At 41.8% G+C, this 21,415-nt stretch overlaps 1 protein-coding gene across 2 annotated transcripts in view; it reads left to right on the forward strand.

Annotated features, from left to right (window-relative positions):
- Nucleotides 1-10,926: 10,926 nt before the first annotated feature.
- Nucleotides 10,927-21,415, forward strand: part of LOC129186030 (retinoic acid receptor gamma-A-like) — a 59,768-nt gene continuing 49,279 nt past the window's right edge. The window contains exon 1 of one of the 2 annotated variants that reach the window (XM_054783825.1): nucleotides 10,927-11,107. The gene's annotated coding sequence lies outside the window, so the exon portion shown is untranslated. Of the gene's footprint in view, nucleotides 11,108-20,262; nucleotides 20,286-21,415 lie in introns of those variants that run through there. The other variant, XM_054783826.1, reaches the window with a different exon arrangement.

A 21,415-nucleotide genomic window follows, 5' to 3' on the forward strand; every position in this document is an offset into this window, starting at 1 on the left:
TTCTGATTGAATTACCATAAGTGCAGGTCTTGGCCAAAATATGCCAGCTTGTTCTGATTAAAACTGTCCCTGTTATAGCTGAGACTTTCCAAATGGCTGTGAGCAGTTTGTGTGTTTGGCAAGGGGCGGGGGGAGGCGAGGGGTTGGGTGGGGGGAACACATGTTTGTGTTGAAAAGAAAAATGCATCCAGACAATGCTGCATGGCGAAAGATGAAGAGCGGAAGGCCGGGAAGAAGACGGGGACGGGGAGCTAGTGCGGTGAAGCAGCAGTCGAGGGGCGGGGTGGGGGGCGGGGGGACGAGATGGTAATGGTAGTTGACAGTGTTGAGTTCACAACAGGTTCATGGTGACATCATGCTTGAATTTTGGGGGAGCATTTGTACGGGAAGAGCTGTTCAGCGTTCATTGGATGCACATGTACGCCCCCGTATGGCCTTTCTCCACCCTCGCGAAAACAACAAATATGCTTTGGCACGTTCATATTCATTTCAGCTTGTTTGTGTTTCCATGATTTCGCCTCCCTGAAAGAAGCCTTTTCATTTCTCACGATGTGTGGTAAACTGACTAACCCCCCCAAGCCGGCAACCCAGACTGTCGCCCGTTTCCTCTTAGTTTTTCCCCTCATTTTCGCCTGTCTCGCCAGCGCTTGCCCGCTGGTACACTATGTTCTTTGTGTATGTCAGCATGTTTAGAAAAAGACATAAAGGAGCCTCGGCGCCCGGCAGTGTTGTATAGTAACGAGTACGTATAGTGTGTCGGTACATGTTTTCGAAATCTGATTTTTTTCGGTTCCCACACGGTACACAATAAAAGTGAGGGGTAGGAAAGGCGTCTCCTCTTTAACCAGCTACTTTAAGACTTTTATTCAAGACATTTTCTGGCGAGAAAGTACTTTTCCTGGATGGTATCTTTACTTTTACTCAAGTATGTCTTTGGGGTACTTGATACAAGTCTAGGACCCGGAACGTGTTTACGCCGTGTGTGTAGGTGTGATTATATTTGTGTCAGCTCTTTTGCTCGCCTGAAAGGGGGGGGGGGAAGCAGCAAATAACAGCAGGGCGCTTTTGGAGTATTAAAAGTTCTTTGTGCTTTTTCTGTGTGTGCTCTGGTGTTAGTTTATGGGCCTGCGGGCATTTGCCAGCGTTAATAAGACAGCAGCCCCGCCTCTGCAGCCCCCTCATGCATGCGCTCCTACGTGTGCACATGCCTCAACTGGTGAGCAGTAGGGTTGGACGATTTTGAGAAATTCAGGGCCAGTATTGCCAGTATCAATACTTTTTACTTCATGATGATTGAATGATTCTGTGATTTCTTCCCTCTAAAGGGATAGTTTGGATTTTTTGACATGAAGTTGTATGACATCCCCATCAGCAGTGGACTATATCAACTGTGATTTACCCCCCCATTTGGTCCCGCGAGTCCAGTTCTGGTCGGATTTCCGTGATGAGGAACGTAGTTCTGCTTAGTTGCTGGGTCATTTAAGTAAAGAGTCTGGCTTCTCAAAACAATATGCGTCCAAAACAGTAATACATTTTCATCACAAAAGTGCCTCCTCAAAACTAAATCAGACCTCACAAATCGCTCAACGTTATATTTGTCTCCCACCGTGTCTCCCGCCTCTCCATTCGTGTGTATGTGATGAAGACGCGCACAACTTCTGCCACTGTGGAACACACGTAAACAAGATGGCCGCGGCCAAGTCACTGTTGATATCGTCCCCTCCTAATGGGGATGTCATACAACTTCATGTCAAAAAATCCCTTTATTTTATATCCCTTTAATTTGTTGACGATGATTATAATCACAACTACACACCTTCTAGTGTTAGGACTGCTATCTGTCCTTTAAGGAATTTGACCTCCATTTGGGTGCTATATTTGTCCCCTTGTGGACTTTGCGTAAAGGTGCAAGCAGCAGATATCAAATGTTTCACCGATCCTCACCCGCCCGCAAATTTTGTTTTTGTGCATAACAAGTACCCCAAATTGGCCAGGAAAGACAGAAAATAACAAACACAGTGGCCACAAAAGGCCTTTGCACATAAAATACAGGAAAAAGCTTATTTGTAGGGGTGTCACGAGATCTCGTGAGATTAAAACGTGACAATATTTCTCGTGTGTTCCCAGCGTCACTCCTTTGCTTGGGTGGGTGGCTGCTTTTTTTTCCATCGGAGTTGAACAGCGGCCGCCGTGTTAATGTCCAAGCAGAAGCTGAAGTAATTTTACATTTGATCAAAGTTACTTAAGATTGGTCAGATCAACACACGTAGATGTTCGGACTTGTGTGCACCCTTAAAGACAGAGCGGTTCTATTTACGCTCGTTACATCACTAGTGGAAGTTAGTTACTAATGCTCCAAGTTAGTAGCAGAAATGAAAGTCAGGTGTATCAGTGATGATATATTGGAAGATAAAGGGTTAAGTTGGTGTCTTGCCTCATAATAATGATACTCTGGCGACCAACTCCGCTTAATAACACATCTCACACATAGAAGAGATCCGTGTTGACAACTTAGCGACACAGTCGCTATATTTAGTGAGTAGGGGTGCGCATTAAAAGTGAACGACAGGAAGTGTTTCTTGCATCATGCAACTATTCTGTAATTAAATACAAGAAGTCACCATAGGTGAACTATCCGCCGCGCAGGCGAGTGGAAGGGGCGTTCCACCTCCGATTGTGTAGAAGTATCGGCGTGCAATGCTGGTCTGAAAGCTGCATAAATCCCCCCACAATGCAACCCTTGGACACACTCCTCCGTCACCTGGCAACACCTCACCTTCCTGGTGAAACATGCATGGGTGTTCAAAGTGTGCTCCAGGGGCCATTTGTGGAATGCTCACTGCAGAAATTTAAAAAAAAAAACAACAACAAAAGTGGAAAAATTGAGCAAAAAGGCATAATGTAACTAGAAGCTAAAATGCTGATACTAATATCTATTAAAAACCTTTAATCTTTAAATATATGTATATGTTGTTTTTTTTCAATTATTATAAATGTCCCCTGGACAGCCCTGACAGTAGATAAGACAAAAACAGTGGGCTGGCATTGTTCAGCTACAAGCTGGAACTGTTACTGCTGCACTTCAGCCAATATAACTTACATATACGACCTGGCAGCTCTATACAATGTAACAGTTTGTTTTTTAAGAAGGATAATGATGTCGACACTTGGCACAGGGGTTTGGGGTTTGAATCCTATTCAGGGTAAATGGCAATGTATGACAATATATATTATTATTATCATTTTTTAAACAATACTGGCCCTCACAGTGTCTGGCAAGAAAAATCCTGGCTGGTCAAGTTCCCACTGAGGGCCAAGGTACCAAATGCACCGCCCGCCACTGAAAACCACACATCAACATGAATGATTAGAAGTAGCAGCTACCGCTGCTGTCATTATCCTAACTTAGCTTAACTTAACTTCAAAACATTTCAAACTGTACCTGCATTGCTTTGTGACTTTAAATTAAACAAGTATGTTTGTCCAGTCCTATATTACAGTTTTCTTAAAAGTAATGTTAAAATATCATCTTGTCTCGCTCTCGTGAACCCAATATCGTTTGTCGTCTTGTCTCGTGAGATGAGTGTATCGTGACACACCGCTGCTTACTTCTCAGCAAACTCATCAGAGAACAATTAAACAATACATAAAAACAACAATATCATGTTTTGTGGAAGGCGCTCCCATAAATGAATAAAAAACTGAATTTTGATCTATAAACACGAGACTCGCTTGAGAAGTAGCGTGTGGCGGCGGGGACGAATGCACTTTCTGCTCAATATTCCGAACTTGTCTCAATCGCTTGACGTCTACCTGGATGTTATAAGGATGACGAGGAGGTGGATCGATCAACAATATTTTTATTGCAAAAAGAAAAGAGGCTCTTGTTGGCCAAACCACCTTTTGCAGCCACACACACACACACACACACACACACACACACACACACACACACACACAGTCAAGTACTCATGTCACGTTCACAGACGTAAAAAATCACAAAACTCTTTAATACTACAGTCCAGGTTGCTACAGTATCTTTGAACATGTTAAAGCAGGGGTGTTCAAACTTTTTCTACCAAGGGCCACATAGTGAAAAACCATAGGATGCTGGGGCCACTGTTACCTTTTAGAGACATTTTTTTATATTTATATTCATTTGGTATTTATATTTTTTATATTTTAATTCTAATCTGTATTTTATATTTTAAAGAAGCTTTATTCTTTGTTTCGTTTCTCATATTATGACTTTTTTCTCTCTAATATTTCAAATTTATGCTATTTTTTCAGTTAATATTAGGACTTTACTCTTTTAATATTTAATCTTTATTCTTGTAAAATAACTGCTCTTTGTTTCAATTTTTGTTGTTGTTTTTTTTTATTTTCTTGTTTTAATGTGCCCCCAGGCCGCACTTTGGCCACCCCTGTGTTAAAGGATCTGCTCCTAAGAAAGTGAGAAGAACAACTAAGCAGTAAAATGGTCTTATTGTCCTGGTGTTATCCTGGTATTGTCACGTCTATGTTGTAAGGATCAACAATGTCGTTATTGCAAAAAAAAAAAACAGGCTACTGTTGGCCGAACCATTCCAAAACAACATCAGCAAACTCAACTATCCTCTCCACACGCAGTTCTTGTCCCACACGCACAGTCAGGACTCGTGTCACGTCCACAGCTTCACAGACCGTTGGAAATCACAAAACTCTTTCATGTTCAAGGCTGTGCGCCTATGAAAGCTGCAGCAATATTTAAGCAACATAGTGTTGTTTGTTTTCTCCTTTTTAAATGACCGTTACATTCCATTCCACTGCAGTACGTCGTGTTTTTATGATGTCCTTCATGCGTGCAATATGTAACAGTATGAACGTCATTACAAAATACTTGAAAATAAAAACAGAAGAGAACTGAAAAATATTGATCTCATCAAGCTCGTATCGATCCGATAGCGATGCTATCCGCATGCTATCCCTCATCCTACCCCCGACCCCCCACCCCGTCATGCATGCCTGTCATGCCTTGTGAATGTGTATGTGTGTGTGCAGCACGCAGCTCCACATGACATCCATCTGAGCGCAGTTGGATCGTGATCTCATTACCAGCAGCCTGTTGCTGATTAAAAGCTGCCGTCTCAATACCCCCGCGCCGCCCCCCCCTCCTGCTCCTTCTCCTGTCTTTCTTTTCTTCTACCTCCTCTCCACGCTCTCCTGCTTCCTTGTCCTCTGCACACCCCCTTGCCTCCTCCAAGCCTTCAACTCCAGAGTCGCGCTATTCTGCGGTTTCTCCACCGCCTGCTGCCAAAAAGGGGGCCCATTTCCAGCTCTGCGGAAAGTTAAAAGCACCCCTCTTTTTCCTCGCTGATTTCCTCCTGCATTTCTTTGTTCTCGCTTCTTTGTTGTTCTTCATTATGCTGCGATCAAGACCCTCCCTAATAACGTACACACAATCAGGGTGCACGCATCGACATGTTCACACGTGTCATAACATGATGCTTGTGGCGTTTTTTTTTTTTTGTTTTTTTTTTTTACAAAATGCGTCTTTCACTCTCAGCCAGGAACAACACACTGGCCTGCTCTTGGCATATTTCACTGACACAGAAACACAAACACTAGTAACCTTACACCCTCGCTTAGACGTGTGGTGCTCATCCAGTGTTGGGGTTCATATCTTTAAGCAAAATTCTTTCGCTACAATTTAGTATGAACTTCCATACAGTGGTTTTCATGATTAATCCGTTCCAATGGGTCCATCAAAAACCGAATCGTATGAAAACCGTTTTTCATTTTTTCCACATAAGAATGCAGTTAAGTCGTTCCAGGCGCCCAGAAATATAAACACAACACTCATTTTATAGAGAATAATCATGGTTTTATGTGCAGAAAACAATGCACAATACAAATACATGACTAATTATATTTCTAAATACACATTTAACTTTTAACGTTTTCACTTTTGCCTTGCGTTTTGATATAAGTATGCTGGGGCGTACGAAACCGAGGTACCACTGTGCTGAGTAGGGGTGTAACAGTAAATCAGATCTTTGGAATCGGTAGAGAACCTTCACTACATTGCAGGACATGTGTAGCTATTTTAGAGGAAGACATAAAGGAGCCTCAGGACTCTGCAGTGTTGGATAGTAATGAATGGGGGTCTAGCTGTATATGTTTTCGAAATCTGATTTTTTTGGTACGGTACAGAGGAGTACCGATGTCCCACTCGCTACACGGTCCTGTCCACATGTCTAATCAAAAAGGTGCAATACGTAACGAACCGTGATTACAGTGTAGCGTTACACTCCTAATACTTGCAGTTAAGTGCTGAATGACGTGTATTATTGGAGTCTTTTCAAGCAACAAAAGCATCACTGTGCCTTTTTGTGTGAACGCACATACACACACTACGCACAAAAATGACATGTTCCGCCCGCAACACACACTTAAAACCAAAAAAAGCAGACATGCTGCAGTCAACACTATATTTTGCCGTAATTTCAAAGGAGTTATATAAAGTAAATTGTCGTGGCACCGGTGACTCAAACTGGGCACACACCGGATGGTTTTAGAAGTGCTGTTTTTAAAAGTACAAAGTATACCAGGAATAAATGTATCTTGGCTACAGTCTAGCATGGTGGTGGTAGTGTCACGGTCTGGGCTGCAAGACTGCTGTCAGCACTTCGGGAGCTGCGGTTCATTAAGGGAAAGATGACATGTACTGTGGCATTGTGCAGCCTCGCATGACCCCCAACCTTTACCTTCGAGAGTTGAATGAGGAATAACAGAATGCAGCATATCATTCATTGTCATTATCATGCACACCAAAAACACTTTGTTCCGAGTTCTCGGCCACTTAAAATGCCAATACAAGCAATACAAGCAACTGTTTGTTGAAATGTGAGGGATGTACTGACTTTTTATGAGAATTTTTTTTTTAAAGCTGCCACATATTCATTTCTTCACACACGGCTTCAATTTGTTTATGTCAGCATCAAATATGACAGGAGCAGATGACTGAATTCCTGCTGGTTTTTGGTGTCAGCGCTACGGGGGAACGAGCATTTCTAGTTAGTAATGTGTGCCATGACGCTGTGCTGCAGTGTTCCATTTGGCATGTAGGTCTTGTCTCAATGCATTAAACATGAACCCTCAGCTCTGTTGCAGTGACATCCTTTCAATCCTTTGGTGCATTTATTTGGGGACAAACTTTACAAAGCAGCAAATTATCTTTAATACACATTGCGATACCATCTTCCAAAACCAATATTTTGGATTTAAGAACCTGCTGTTTCATGCCATCATTGTCTTTTACGGGGCTGCTTGGAGTCGCCAGTGGTTTGTGCATTCAGTCAGACAGTCTGTGACAGGAAGAAACAGGTACCTCCAACCCTTAGGGGCCGGCTGGTGAGGTTTGATCTCATCATGGGGCTACATTTAATGATTCCTGACCAGCCACTAATTGGTTTGATCCTCTCAGGATCGTGCAAGAACTGGACTCAATTAGAGCTCTCCAAACCAAGAACAGTCCCTCTTACAGTGGGGGTAAAAAGTATTTGGCGCCCTACTGATTTTGTAAGTTTACCCCCTGACAAGGATATGAACAGTCCAGAATTTTTATGGTAAGTTTATTGTAAGAGAGAAAAAAAATGTTGAATCCCCCCACGTAAGTCGGGGTCGGGGTTCCTGTTGCCACTGGGTGGCGCTGTGAATAATTCAGGACGTGGCCTACGCATAACTTCACGTTGTCATCTTCATCATGCGCACCGATTCTGACTTTGTGGAGCAGCGTTATTAATGTTTTGTGGCGAATGATCAGGCTGACCGGCAAAGTTTGTCGCCGTGCCCCGCACACGTCCTATGGCGTAGGCTAAAATGCTTTGCTATTTGTCATTGTCCATCCGTCTAGTAACTGTGACTTTGATTTTGGCTCATCTGGTCAAAGTCCCTAGGAGGAGTTTGTCAAAATGTGACCCCTGATTTTGGCCCAAAAGGGCCAGCCCAAACCAAAAGGGTCGACTTCCTGTTTGTTTGCAAATGTGGGTTCTGGAGACTTTTTTATGCGTCTTTCCATGGAAGACGTGTCCACCATATTTGGTGATGATCAGTAAAACTGGTGGCAGGGGCTAATTTTGAAAATAATTACAGTGGGCCCTACTGAGTGACCTTTGGGGGCTGGTGTTTGGTGAGTTTTCATGGAAGTTAAGGCACCCAAAAATGTGAGGAAAAGCACAGATTATTAAAAAACATAGCAGTTCCAATAGAGCCTTCACACCGCTATCACTCCTACAATAAAAATAAAGGCTCTAAATTTGTATTGCACTGACCGAAAGAAGTATTTTATCCCTTACCACAAGGGCACAAGACCGTAGACCTGCACAAGACTGGAATGGACTAAAAGGACCATCAAGAAGAAGCTTGGTGAGAGACCACTGGCGCAATATATCCGAAATGGAAGAAATCCAAGATACCAGTCAATCACCCTCACTCTGGAGCTCCATGCAAGATTTCACCTGGTGGGGTAAGGATGATTATGAGAAAGGTGAGGGAGCAGCCCACAATGACAAGGGAGGAGCTGCTTGATGTCAAGGGAGTTGGGAGCACAGTCAGTCCTTTTTGATTTCATGCATGTACAATTTAGTGTCATAATTTATGCTGTGCATTTGCAGTTTATTAACTTTGTGACTACACGTGGATCAGTTAGCTCTGTTTTCATATGAAAGTCTCCCATGGTTGGCGTGTGTGTGCATATTTTATTGAAATTTAAATACATAGCAGGTTTCCCACGGGTGCTTAAAATTCATGAAAACGCTTGAAAATCATTTGAATTTGCTTTAAAGTGGTGGAAATGATAACAACTGACTCAATACCAAAAGCGATACGATTATAAGATTGTAGGCTTTTTGGAAGCATGATTCGTGTCTCCTAATTATGCATTCATCATCAGAAGTCATTATTACTGGACTTCTTGAAGCATTTTTACATATTAAACGTTTAGTAGCTATTTATGGTTTGGAATTCTCGGCCCGCGTATTCACTGATGTCTTTTCTGTGCCTTAAATTGTAAATTATTTTTTTATGATAACTTCAATAGAAAGTTGTTTGGTGGCGCTAGCTGCAGGGGAAAACAGAGTTCTGTAGCTATGAATCCAGCAGACGGCACTGACTCACAAAGTTCCTGGCAATTACGTTACCATATTAACCCCATTATAAGATGGTGTACTTCCCTAGAAAAAAGTCTGAAAAATACGGGTCATCATATATTTGTGGCAAGGTCTTATCATTATTAAAGTTGGGGGAAAAATAAGCAGTTAAACTGTATCTATTGAGTTTCCAAATCTCAGAAATATCAGCTTCTGTCCAATTATCGCCCTCTTCCTTTTTGCACCTTAATTAAATAAATGTAATAACTTAAACGTAATATAATTACAGTATTTACAGTATACTATTTAATTTAATGCAACAAAGCGACTGCAGTAATCCATCGACACTTTGCGTGCGCTTCCAATTTTGCAGCTTCCCTCTCACGGTTTTTCAAAAATATTGAGTAGAGCTTGTTATTAGTCAAAAAATATGCAAATTTAAGGAAATTTAACTTATTTTATTTTTCAAAATTAAGAATTTCCAAGCATAAAAATGGCAACATGAACGAAAATACAAATATAAGGCATTCGGAAGATGCATTCAGAATGTAGTATTCTGCACTGGTCACTAGGTGTCAGTAATGTTACTGTAATGTGGGGTGAGACACACAAGCACCAGACTTGATTGCCAGGAACAGCAGGCTTTTATTGAAGGTTTGAATGATCTCACAACAGGCGCAATAATCCATAACACAGGCTACTCTTGTGGCCGTAACCTACGCCAAGCTAAAAATCAACTCTGAATCCCCGACATCACTTCCTGTCTACCCCTTCACTCAGCTCCTCTAGCACCGGAACACATTTACAGCAACACACACACGAGCATGAGTCTTAATTATGCTTTCTTTTCTCTCAGGTAATAGGAGTGTAAAGGTGACTCTAGGGGTATTATTTCATGTTTAGAGGGCTCTAATCATGTTAAAAACAGTATTTAGAAGGTCGTAAACAGGTTTTCTATGCTCTAACACCAAAAATATTTCATTTATAAACAAGGAATCCTACTTCACGAAAATGAACTTATCACGGTCGGGCCTGGAACCGATTAACCGCCATAAACAAGGGATTACTGTTAATGCATTTGTGTAAATTATGTCATTTACTTTAGCGGTAAAGTGTACTGGTCTTGAATATCCTCTACTCTCCATGTTGTAATTCCCATCTTCTTATTGTTTTAATAAGACGTGAGTGTAATTTCTTCCTAATCAGCACTATTTAGTCTCAATTAGGCCCCGTGTGGCTTGGACCCCCTGGACTCTCCCACTTTGGCGGGCCTGCGTTTTTAAGTCAAGGCATTGTAAACATGGTGCAATGGTCCAAGAGCTGACACTGATACCCCCAGAGGTGTGCAGCAATGTGTGGCATATGTGTTTTTGTTAGCTAATGACTTGTAATTGCTAATGACATTAGCCTGGTAGCACCAAACTGCTATAGTGGAAATCAAAAAGTCAAAATCTGAAGGATACAGTGTACCGCAGCGGTACTTTGGATTGGTTTAGCGTCTTTCAGGCACAAAATGTATCAAAGTGCCCCCCCTCCTGCATCCATGAATTTTTCTGTACACGACCCTTGGTGGAAAACCCTGTTTGGAGGTTTAAAAAAAAAAAAGTACTTTGAGACAAAGAGAAAGAGGTTTACACAGAAAGAGGAGGGGAGTGGGTGGGCAGCATCATGAAACCTAAGCCTTGTGGACCCCGTTCTCCCTTCCTACGGGCATTCTGTGGTGGGGCAAAAAAAAAAGCAGCGTATATTTGAGGTGTTGGATCACATGACAGAGGCAGGGTTTGTGAATCAAAGCACACGATGACTTCAGGAGAGAGAGAGGGGACGGGAGAGGGAGGCGGAATGCAACAGGCTGAAGTCAGTCGTCGCAGTCAGACAAACTTCACAACTTTTCAGTTCTCGCGCCGCTCGTTCCTCTTCTGACTTGTTAGAAGACGAAAAAAAAGACAGACCGTGCTGGACTCCGCTTTAGACATCTGGTAAGTTTGACTTGTGTGTTTTTAGCTTCATCTGAATCCCCATTTGAGTGTGTATGAGCGGCGTGGAAGAAAAAGGCATGTCAGAGCATGAGTGAGACGTCCATGTCTGTCTCTCTGTCTGTCTCTTTGTGTGTTGTTGAGTCCAGCCGCTTTCCAGTGGATAGCTTTAATTAAGAACAGCAACTTTTAAGGAGGGAATGAGAGCTGCCCCCTGGGCTGCCCCGTGTGAACCCTTACAAGGCTGTCCTGTTTGGCTCGTGTGATGGATGCACACGGTTGTATCCATGTCTTGGCTTCTTGACTCTGCCTCCTAAAAAGGGTGGCATCGTTGCACAAACCTTTAAAGAACAACCCGAAGAGTCAACATAAGAGTTTGCATTCGGTATGACTTCAGGTGAGTCCTGTCGGACTTGATGGATCACCCATCAGCATCAGAAATGGGCCGAGGGATCTGAGGATGTGCTCAGGATGTCACGGTACGCCGTCAAGCTCACGGTTAGGTTCAGTGGCGATGACATAAACTGTTTAGCTTTTTGCGTAAGCATCTTTCATGTTTTTTAAATGAAACATTTAAGTTTTATTGGTTGCAGTGTAGCATTAATAATTGCAGCTTGTAAGCCCGTTCCCCACACTGCACACACTGCTTTCTTTTACCCACTCGTCTTTGTCTCTGTTTACGTATTGCACTTGGAAGGGAGGGAAAAGGGTTTTCAAGCTATTGCTTGCCATGACTAGCTAAAGGATGGACTGCACTGTATTTGTCTACAGAATAGACACGTAATAGACTTTTTAAAGTGTATCGTGTGGTACACTCGGTACGCCTCTGTACCTTTCCAAATACGAACACACGTTACGAATGCACGTAGCATCACACCACTAGGATGTCCACATTCAGTCACTCATCCCCTTCTGAGGGCTACGGAAACGAGTTTCTATCCACAAGTCCATATAGCATGCTGCATATGCAGTGTTGTCAGGAATGGCGTTAAAAGTAACGACATTACTAACGCCGTTACTGTTTTCAAATAGAGGTAATATACTTTTTTACTATTTCAAACGTTGCAACGCTGTTACCGTTACTAACACTGAAATGTGCCACATTATTATGTACTGATATCTGGCGCTGCAACAGTTAATCAATAATTAATCGATTATCCAATTAATCGATAATTAATCGATTATCCAACTAATCAACAAACTATTTTGGTAATCAATTAATCGTTTTTTGATTTCAAAATGGAAATATCATCTGATTTCAGACGCTCAAATGTGAATATTTTTAAATTTTTCCGTAGTCATACATGAAAGCAGACCTAATATCTCAGTGTTTTAGGCAAAACAAGATATTCACACACATCAGTTTTGACTTTGAAAAACAGTGATGGACATTTTTGCCTCTTTTCTGATATGTTGCAGACCAAACCACAAGCTGTTTGTGTTTATTTCGTATTGATTTGGTTTTCCAGCATGAAGCGCCTTTTGAAGGTCATGCCACAGCATCTCAATAGGATTCACGTCAGGACTTTGACTAGGCCACTCCAAAGTCTTCATTTTGTTTTTCTTCATCCATTCAGAGGTGTACTTGCTGGTGTGTTTTGGATCATTGTCCTGCTGCAGAACCCAAGTTGCTTTCAGCTTGAGGTCATGAACAGATGGCCGCACTTAATCCTTCAGGATCGTTGGGTAGACAGCAGAATTCCTGATTCTATTTATCACAGCAAGTCTTCCAGGTCCTGAATCAGCAAAACAGCCCCAGACCATCACACTACCACCACCATATTTTACTGTTGGTATAAAGTTCTTTTTCTGAAATGCGGCGTTACTTTTATGCCAGATGAAATGGGACACACGCCTTCCAAAAAGTTCAGCTTTTGTCTCGTCAGACCACAGAGTATTTTCCCAAATGTCTTGGGGATCATCAAGAAATTTTCTGGCAAAATTGAGATGAGCCTTAATGTTCTTTTTGTTCAGCAGTGGTTTTCATCTTGGAACTCTGCCATGCAGGCCGGTTTGTGAAGGAGTAATTCCCTCACTCAACTAGTCCAGAGTGTACCCTGCCTCTTGCCCAATGACAGCTGGGATAGGCTCCAGCTTACCTGCGACCCTAGTGAGGACAAGCGGTATAAAACATGGATGACATGGAGGTGTGGATGGATAATTCCATTACCAATTAAATTGCTTTTTCGGGAAAGTAACAAGTAACTACACTGTGCATACATAACGAGGGGTCTTTATAATAACCTCCAATGTGGTTTATGATTGATTGATTACCTTTTTGTTCATTAGACACGAGAAAAGAAGTCATTCAAGACATACTAAAATGTTAAATAGCGTAGATCATCTCCGCTCTGTATTATTTTGTATTATAAACTTTTTGCTCCTAACACATATTGTAACCTTCTATATTTTTCTAATGTTACGGTGTGCTCCATGTTAAATTTTATTTTGAGAACGAGCTGCCGTCCACAAATGGCCCCGGGGCCAGATCATGGATATCACCACACTATATACCATTCGTCTTTTTGTGTCAGCTGATCTGTGATCTGCACCGTCTGAGGAGATTCTCAGAAGTCTGGAAAAAAACAAGCTGTTGTTGCTTGAGTTGCGTTGCCGTGGAAACACCTGCATTTCGCATTTGGACGCAATCATTAAAGTGTACAATCTTTCATTATTCAGCAACGACACCCCCCACCGCTCACCCTCAGGCCGCGACCACTGTAGGACTCGTCTTTTCTGCTTTGTTCTCCCGTCAGCTGATTTTGTGCGCAGTCGTGCAAACCGAAACCCAAGACTTGCGCATCCTCGACCCAGCAAATGTTTTGTGGTTCTCTGCAGAGTTACACAATTGTGCATGGAATGATTTAGAGAGACATTGTGAGAGTCATGCATGCCTAATTGGCTTCAGAGATTTGGAAGTCACTTGAATTGCTGCTTTTTTGTGCGTGCCAGTGCGTCGAAAGAAGCTCACAATGTGTGTTCAATTGTGGCCTGGGGATGTTCTGTGCTCAGCGCTGGCTACACCACCTTTTAAACACTCTTCTAATCTCCTATCTGGAGCCTGTGTGTGTGTGTTTGGGGGGGGTTTAGAGGAGTTTAGACTCACTTTTTACTTGAGTACAAAATGAAACGCTGCCTAATAAATGCCTCAATTAGTCCTGACCCATGGCCGGGCTGTGAGGCCTCGAGCGACAGGAGCTTGACCCCCGCCGTCGACCTGGAGACTTTGAGCAGCCCACAGGCTCGACTCGGCATAATGACAACATTGTGTCTTTTATGGATCCGCATCATCCCCATTACCGCTGCTAAAACAGAATTTACGCTGTGTAATTCCGAGATCCAAGAGGGCCTGTTTTTGTGGGGAGCGCTTGATTTATGTCACATTCAGTATTTAAGAAACTCATTTATCAAAATCCTTGCTAGTCTAACAGCTTGACTTCAAACCAAATCAAGTGTGACTGCAGTCATTTTCACACTAATGCATTCCTCATCTTTATAATGTAGCACATTGTTGTTGTAAATACAGGTGGTCATCGGTTTATGGCATTTTGTGGTTACTATACATACACCCTCCCATAAATTAATTCAAAACTTAATTTTGGTACGTAAACATGAGACTCACTTGAAAACTAGTAACGCAGTAGAAGAATACACTCACAAGCAACGACACTACTCTCCATAATTAAGCATAAAAATGTTACAGTAATCCCTCGACCCTTCGCACTTCAAATTTCACAGCTTCACTCTATCACGATTTTTCCAAAAATATGTTTCATGGGTTGAATACGGCCTATTATTAGTTTAATTAAATAAAATTAAGCATTTTCAAGCATAAAAATGGCTAAATGACGTCAAATACAAATATAAGACATTCAGAAGATGCATTCAAAGGCATTGTGATGATATGTAGTATGCTACACTGCTCACTAGGTGTCAGTAATGTTACTGTAATGTTGGCTGAGACACACAAGCACCAGACTTGATGGACGGAACAACAGCCTTTTATGGCAGGTTTGAATGATCTCACATCAGGCACATTAATCCCTAACACGGGCTACTCTTGTGGCCTTAACCCATACTCTGAACCCCCTGACATCACTTCCTGTCATCACCCCACTCAGCTAGTCTACCACCGCAACGCAGCAAGACACACGAGCACAAGTTTCATTTGTGTCTTATATGCCTTGTTTTCTCTTAATATGTCTACTTTATTGGGTAATAGGAGTGTAAAGGTGACTATGTGGTGTTATTTAATATTTAGAGGGCTCTAATCATGTTAAGAAGACATATTTAGAAGGTCGTAAGCAGGTTTTCTTTGCGTTAACTATGAAAATATTCAATTTATGACTAAAGAAACGCACTTTGTAGAAATTCACTTATCACGGGCGAAACAATTAATCGCAATAAATGAGGGATTACTGTTTTGTAACGTCTACTTGGATATTGTAAGGATGACAGGTGGTTGATCAACAATCTCTTTATTGCAAAAGCAAAACAGGCTACTGTCGGCCGTGCCACGCCACAACAACATCAGCAAACTCAACCGTCCTCTCCTCACGCAGCCAAACACACACACTCAGGACTCATGTCAGAAAATCACAAAACTGTTTGACCCTACAAACACAAGGTTGCTAGAGTATCCTGATACATGTTCAAGGATCTGCTCCAGTTACACGGCCAGTATTGCCGATACTGCTATTTTTCAAAAATGATTGAATGATTTTTGCGTTTCATTTGTTGATCATCATCATTAGCATCAGAATAAAACCCAGTACAAACATTTTAGGTGAATAAATTATAGATTAAATAATAAGACAATGTAAGAATATCAGCAAAATCATACAGTTATTCCCTTTACATACAACTGTTTGAGAAAAATCAAGCCAATTGTGCAAAATAAGTAAACAAAAAAAAAATACTACTATTGGCTACTATTGGTTTTTGGCACCAACGCAGTGCTGTAGATGTACAGGTATGTGTATAAATATAACAATAACCATCTAACAATATGAACAACACAAAAAAACAGAAAAATATAAGTATTTAAATTTTAAATAAAATATTGCATTACTAGTACCGATCCACGACCGATACTACGCTTGGTATTGATAGTAGTGATATTTGGATGGTTCTGCCCACCCCATAATATTATACAATATAATGATGGCCTTTGGGTGATGTTGGGATTTAGCGTCTTTTGCTGCTTTTCTCCGACTAAACAGTGCTGGCTCTTCTGACTTTGGTTTGGGAGACGGCTTGGGTTTCCACTTTAAAAATAGTACCACGGGAAACTGCAAAACCCATGCCGCACTAAACGCATCCACAGGAAGAAGACACACCAACAAACAACAACAGTGTAGGAGGGTATTCCGTATTCAACCATGGGAAGGAGATGGATTTTATTTGGAAGGGTGGAAGCAAGAAAACCAAGCGGAAATGTGTGGAGTGCCAATCTAGACGTTTATCTTCTTCAGTGTTGCAATGACGCAGCTACGCTTAACCAATTAGCACAAAGACACTGATACTGAAAGTCCCCCGCCTCTTACGCCGCCCCTGGACACCTCACCCTGTGACCCCGCTGTATGGGAATATTGCGTGATGTTATTTTCTACCTCCCACTGCTTGTTTGCATCCAATCATGAGTGATTGATTGCGGTTTTTATTGTTTCCAGCTAATTGTCTTGTTTTTTTTTTTTGCCCGCGAGCCTGGTATGTGTTTTTCAAACTAAGAACTGTGTGGTTTAAAAAAAAAAAGCCTGAGATGAAGCGAGTGCTGGACTAACTTGTGGCTTCTCCCAGCTCTATGAAGTTAAATGAAGGTAAATACATACACTACGTTGTTTATACCTGCAACAAAACAAGAAAAAGGCCGTCAAGAGTGACTTGAGCAGTTGGACTGGTGATACTGTGAATTTGGGAAGGATACCAAATAAATACAGGACCACTTACTTGGAATGCTACAAGATCCTTCGATGATTTGGTGATTTTGCCTGTAATCTATTATCATGATATCTTTAATCTGATGTTTGGATCCGTCCTCCCCAGGAAGAGAATGCTAAATGCTAATAGATGTGACTGGTGGAAGCGTTCTACAGCTCTTATGTGCGGTCGGTAAAGTTTAATGTGTGTATAATTGACATCTGCTTTGGCTTTTGTGGTTATGGAGCTTCTCAGAAGCATAGCAAAAAAATCACTGACTGCTCCTGTCGTGTCTGCAGTACTTCTGAAATAGCATTTCTTATACAAAGAGAATATTTTCGTAGTTAGAGCATAGAAAACCTGTTTACGACGTACGATTTTTAACATTAGAGCCCTCTATACATAAAATAACACCCCTAATAATAAATAACACCCCATAGTCACCTTTACGCTCATCTTCCCCAATATCGCAGACATAATGAGAGAAAATAAGACATATAAGGCATAAATAAGCATTATATAGACTCACACTCACTCATCAATGTAACATTATTGACACCCAGTGACCAGTCTAGAATCGTACATGTCACCACAAGTCTTTGAATGCGTCTTCTGAATACCTTATATTTGTATTTTAGTTTGTTTAGCCATTTTCTTACTTGAAAATGCGTAATTTAGGCAACATTTGCTTAAATACACTTTTTTTTTTTTTAATGATAATAGGCTGTATGCAATCACGAAGCAGCAATGATTTACTAATGAATATATTTTAGAAAAACTGATAGCGTGAAGCCGTGCAAGTCAAACCGCAAAGTGCTGTGGGACCACTGTAATGCGTTTTTTGTCTGCATGTAAATGTACTACTGAGTGACAATGAATGTCAGAGGACAAAACTAATAGCAGCATGTCCACAGAAGAACAAAACAAGACAAACGAAGCAAACAAACTGAATACAATCAAGCATGAAGTCAATAGGAAGAACAGCCTGGAGGTTTCCAACCAGAAGCAGAACCATGGCTAAGTGTTGAGTCCGGGCCGTCTTTTTCACGCTGGACTGAAGACACTTTTCGGGGACATCATCCTGGAATCCATCAGATATGCTAACATTAATGCTAATAACCACATGATCAAACAAAATAAAGGCCACCATTGTGCGGTGGCTCTGCTTTGTAACCTTGACTGGAGGAGCATTGAGCCTGTGTTCTGCCATTAACACCATTTCACTGCTTGGGCCTCCTGTAAGTCACATGAAATTGGTTTATTGTCGTCACCGATGTCATGCGATGAGGCAATAAAAGCGTGCATTGACTGGAGGTTTTGAGTGTTATAGGGTAGGCTTGATCCTGAAACGTCAGCACAGTATACACTGCATACTTGTGACATCACTGCACTCAGACGTCGGGTATCTGTCAAAGTCAACAAGGCATAAGGGGAAACCCGCAGCACTCAAAGATGTTATGACACATTCTCCGAACCTGCAGCGATCTTCTATTTGTATATTTACAAACAGTTAGTGGTAGGTGAAATGGAAATTCTGTGCTTGTAATTGTTACATTATTGAGGTATACGTTTGGTTTGGTCCTTTCTTGATCGATGATTTCATCTTGGATTGTGGGGAAAGAAAGAACAAAAAAACCTGAGAGGAAAATCATGTGTTTATTGAATGGCTCTGATATAAAGTGTAGTTGCATCCTGTAAAATGATTTGCATTGGAATTTCTGCTACACAGGTAATACTGACCAAGTACAGGAACTTTGGAAATCAAATAACAATGTTTACCTTTCATGTCCACCTCCGTCACGCACGTTAATGAGCGTGGGAAGCGCCTTGAACGCCTTCTGTTTTGCTTCTAACACACACTCGCTGCAAAGCAGGGAGCGAGGCTATAGTTATTGGGCCGAATGACTCGGCGTGAATAAAACCATATCAAGTATTGATATCTAAAACTCGTGTGACGTCCAACCATCCCCATTGATGGGGATTATCACTGACATGAATGTTTTGTGGGTGCAAGGTTCTATTTGCCGCTGTTTTTTGTTTTTTTTAAATCAACTTCACATTGTGCAGTTACCTTTTGGCATGTTTTTTATGATGTGGCGGTGATTGAAAACTGCAATAAATATGCAAGTGATGTGCGGATTGATACTGAAATATCGATACTTCCGAGTCCAGCTCTTCATGCTCTGAAATTGGTTATCAAATCAAAATATCCATACTTTCGATACTTCAGACATTTGAAGTAATGTTTGTTTGAAACGTTTGTCTGTTGAAACGTTGACCAATCGTAAACGGAGCCATGTGTGAATTGTGAATAAAGTTTTCATTCTTCGAGGAAAACTGCACTTTTTGGGGGGGGGGATTTTGCCCATAATCCACAATCCTTATGTGAAACATGACCACGCATGTCTTTCTCTTTTCTGCCCGTTCTAAAGAGAGAAAAACAGCTAAAAAAAACAGCTAGCATGTGGGAGCTAACAATGCACGTAACGGGACACACCTATTTAGACTATAACGCCCAAAAATAAAACCTTCCAAAAAACACCAACAATGTTCTATTTACATAACTGACCTGTATATAAGGGCCATATAAGCAGCTACCAAAATGAACTACGTTTCTGGTGTAGTTGTGCAGCGCCACACGCCACTACCGAGCGCTGTTCAAAGCAACGCGCTGGGACACCAATCAGTACTGACTACAGGAAACAAGAACAAGCACATCTAACTGTGTTAGTTAACAAAGAATTACAGTCAACCGCCAATGACATCATAGAAGAGCAACGGAGCTGGCTTCCGCTTCCTGATTCTATGCGTTAGCAAGCTAATAGGCTGCTAACAAGGACGTTTTGCGTTAAAAATACATTAACAACACACACAGTCGCACAGTTATTAATAAAACAACAAGACGTGCGCCATATTGTACCCTAAATGGGGCGAAATGTTTGCATACATTTTCAATGTAAAAATCTCGCAGTGCCTTTGAACCTTTATCAGGCCAAACCACGTAGTAAAAATGTTAAAACGTAGATTATCATTGCTGGTCATAGTGTTAGTGTTAGTCATAGTCCTTCTCTACAGTATGGCAGCTAATCATCCCTGACATGGAAGCTGCAGGCTTGACAGCTAAGTGAGGACTCCTCCCTGCGTCTACGCGCCAAGACGCTGAACTTCAAATTGAAGAAAAGCCTGTTTGGTCAAACGCGTGTGCCAGACAAATGCAAAGTCATTGACTTACAGAGGGTGTGTGTGTTTCTGTCTTCCAACGGTAAGAGTGCTGCTTTTTAGACCCAGTTGTGTTTCAGGTGTTTGGTTTTTTTTTTAATGAACTTGAAACTGTGCGAGTGGACACATGTTACCAGTGTGACTCTCAGTAATGACCGTGTGTGTGTGTGTGTGTGTGTGTGTGTGTGTGTGTGTGTTGTTTCATAACTGTAACCTCAAGCTGATTTGGAAAAACTATAAAATCCAGTCCCATTTACAAAGCATAACTGGATCCAGATGACTCGCCTAACAAACACTCGGAACATGTGATTGAAAAAGTTTGTCATTCGGACTGTTTGGATGTGGGAATCGGATGAAAATAAGCAGACCTGATGCTAACGTATGTAGCAACTTGTTGGAAAAGACAGAGCCACGGAAAGCCCCATTTGTCCTTTTTACACCAAAGCTGTTTTTAATCCCCATTGTCTGGGAAAAGGCAGCACCAGCGTGTGTGTGTGTGTGCATGTAAGTGTGTGTGTCAGCAGCACCAGGACCAGGTGACCCAGTCTGACCTGGCCCAGCCTGCGCTCATAAAAGCAGCATTGAGGCCCAGAGACACAGCACCACTTTTGTTGCCCTGCCCAAGGTGTATTTCCCCCTGGGGGCGGGGTGAGGAGGCGGAGGGTGTTACTCATTAGAGAGAAAAGAACCATTCCTCAGCTTGGCTGCACGTTATTTCATAGTTTATTAGCAGAAATAAAAGCATTGCTTTATTTTTACGTTTGCTTACTATAATGACGCCGTCTGCTTTCTTGTGCGCCCCCATGCTGCTTTTACCGTAGGCCCGTCTTTCTCGTATTAATCCACTTTCCAGTGCCTCTAATTAGCACGCGGCCAACCAGATGCTTGGAACTCCTTCCTGTGGTCCTCATGTGCTCTTTTTTTAGCTTTCAACACTTGCTTTTTTTCTCCATGGCAAACCTTTTCTTACATCTGGCTTACATACGTGCGCTCTTTGTTCAAGAATAAACCTGTGTGAGTGGAAGGCGACATCTGTGGAGGGATTCTCCGTTCTAGATTTACTGTGCTATCATCACGGTTCGCTGCGGACCGCGGTCATTGTTTGGGTACAGTAGGGGGAACAAAATGCAAAGGTAATTATCCAACAAGTACAATTGAAAATTGTTTTTAAAA

This window comes from Dunckerocampus dactyliophorus, chromosome 8 (assembly GCF_027744805.1).
Source record: "Dunckerocampus dactyliophorus isolate RoL2022-P2 chromosome 8, RoL_Ddac_1.1, whole genome shotgun sequence".
Classification (NCBI taxonomy): Eukaryota; Metazoa; Chordata; class Actinopteri; order Syngnathiformes; family Syngnathidae; genus Dunckerocampus; species Dunckerocampus dactyliophorus.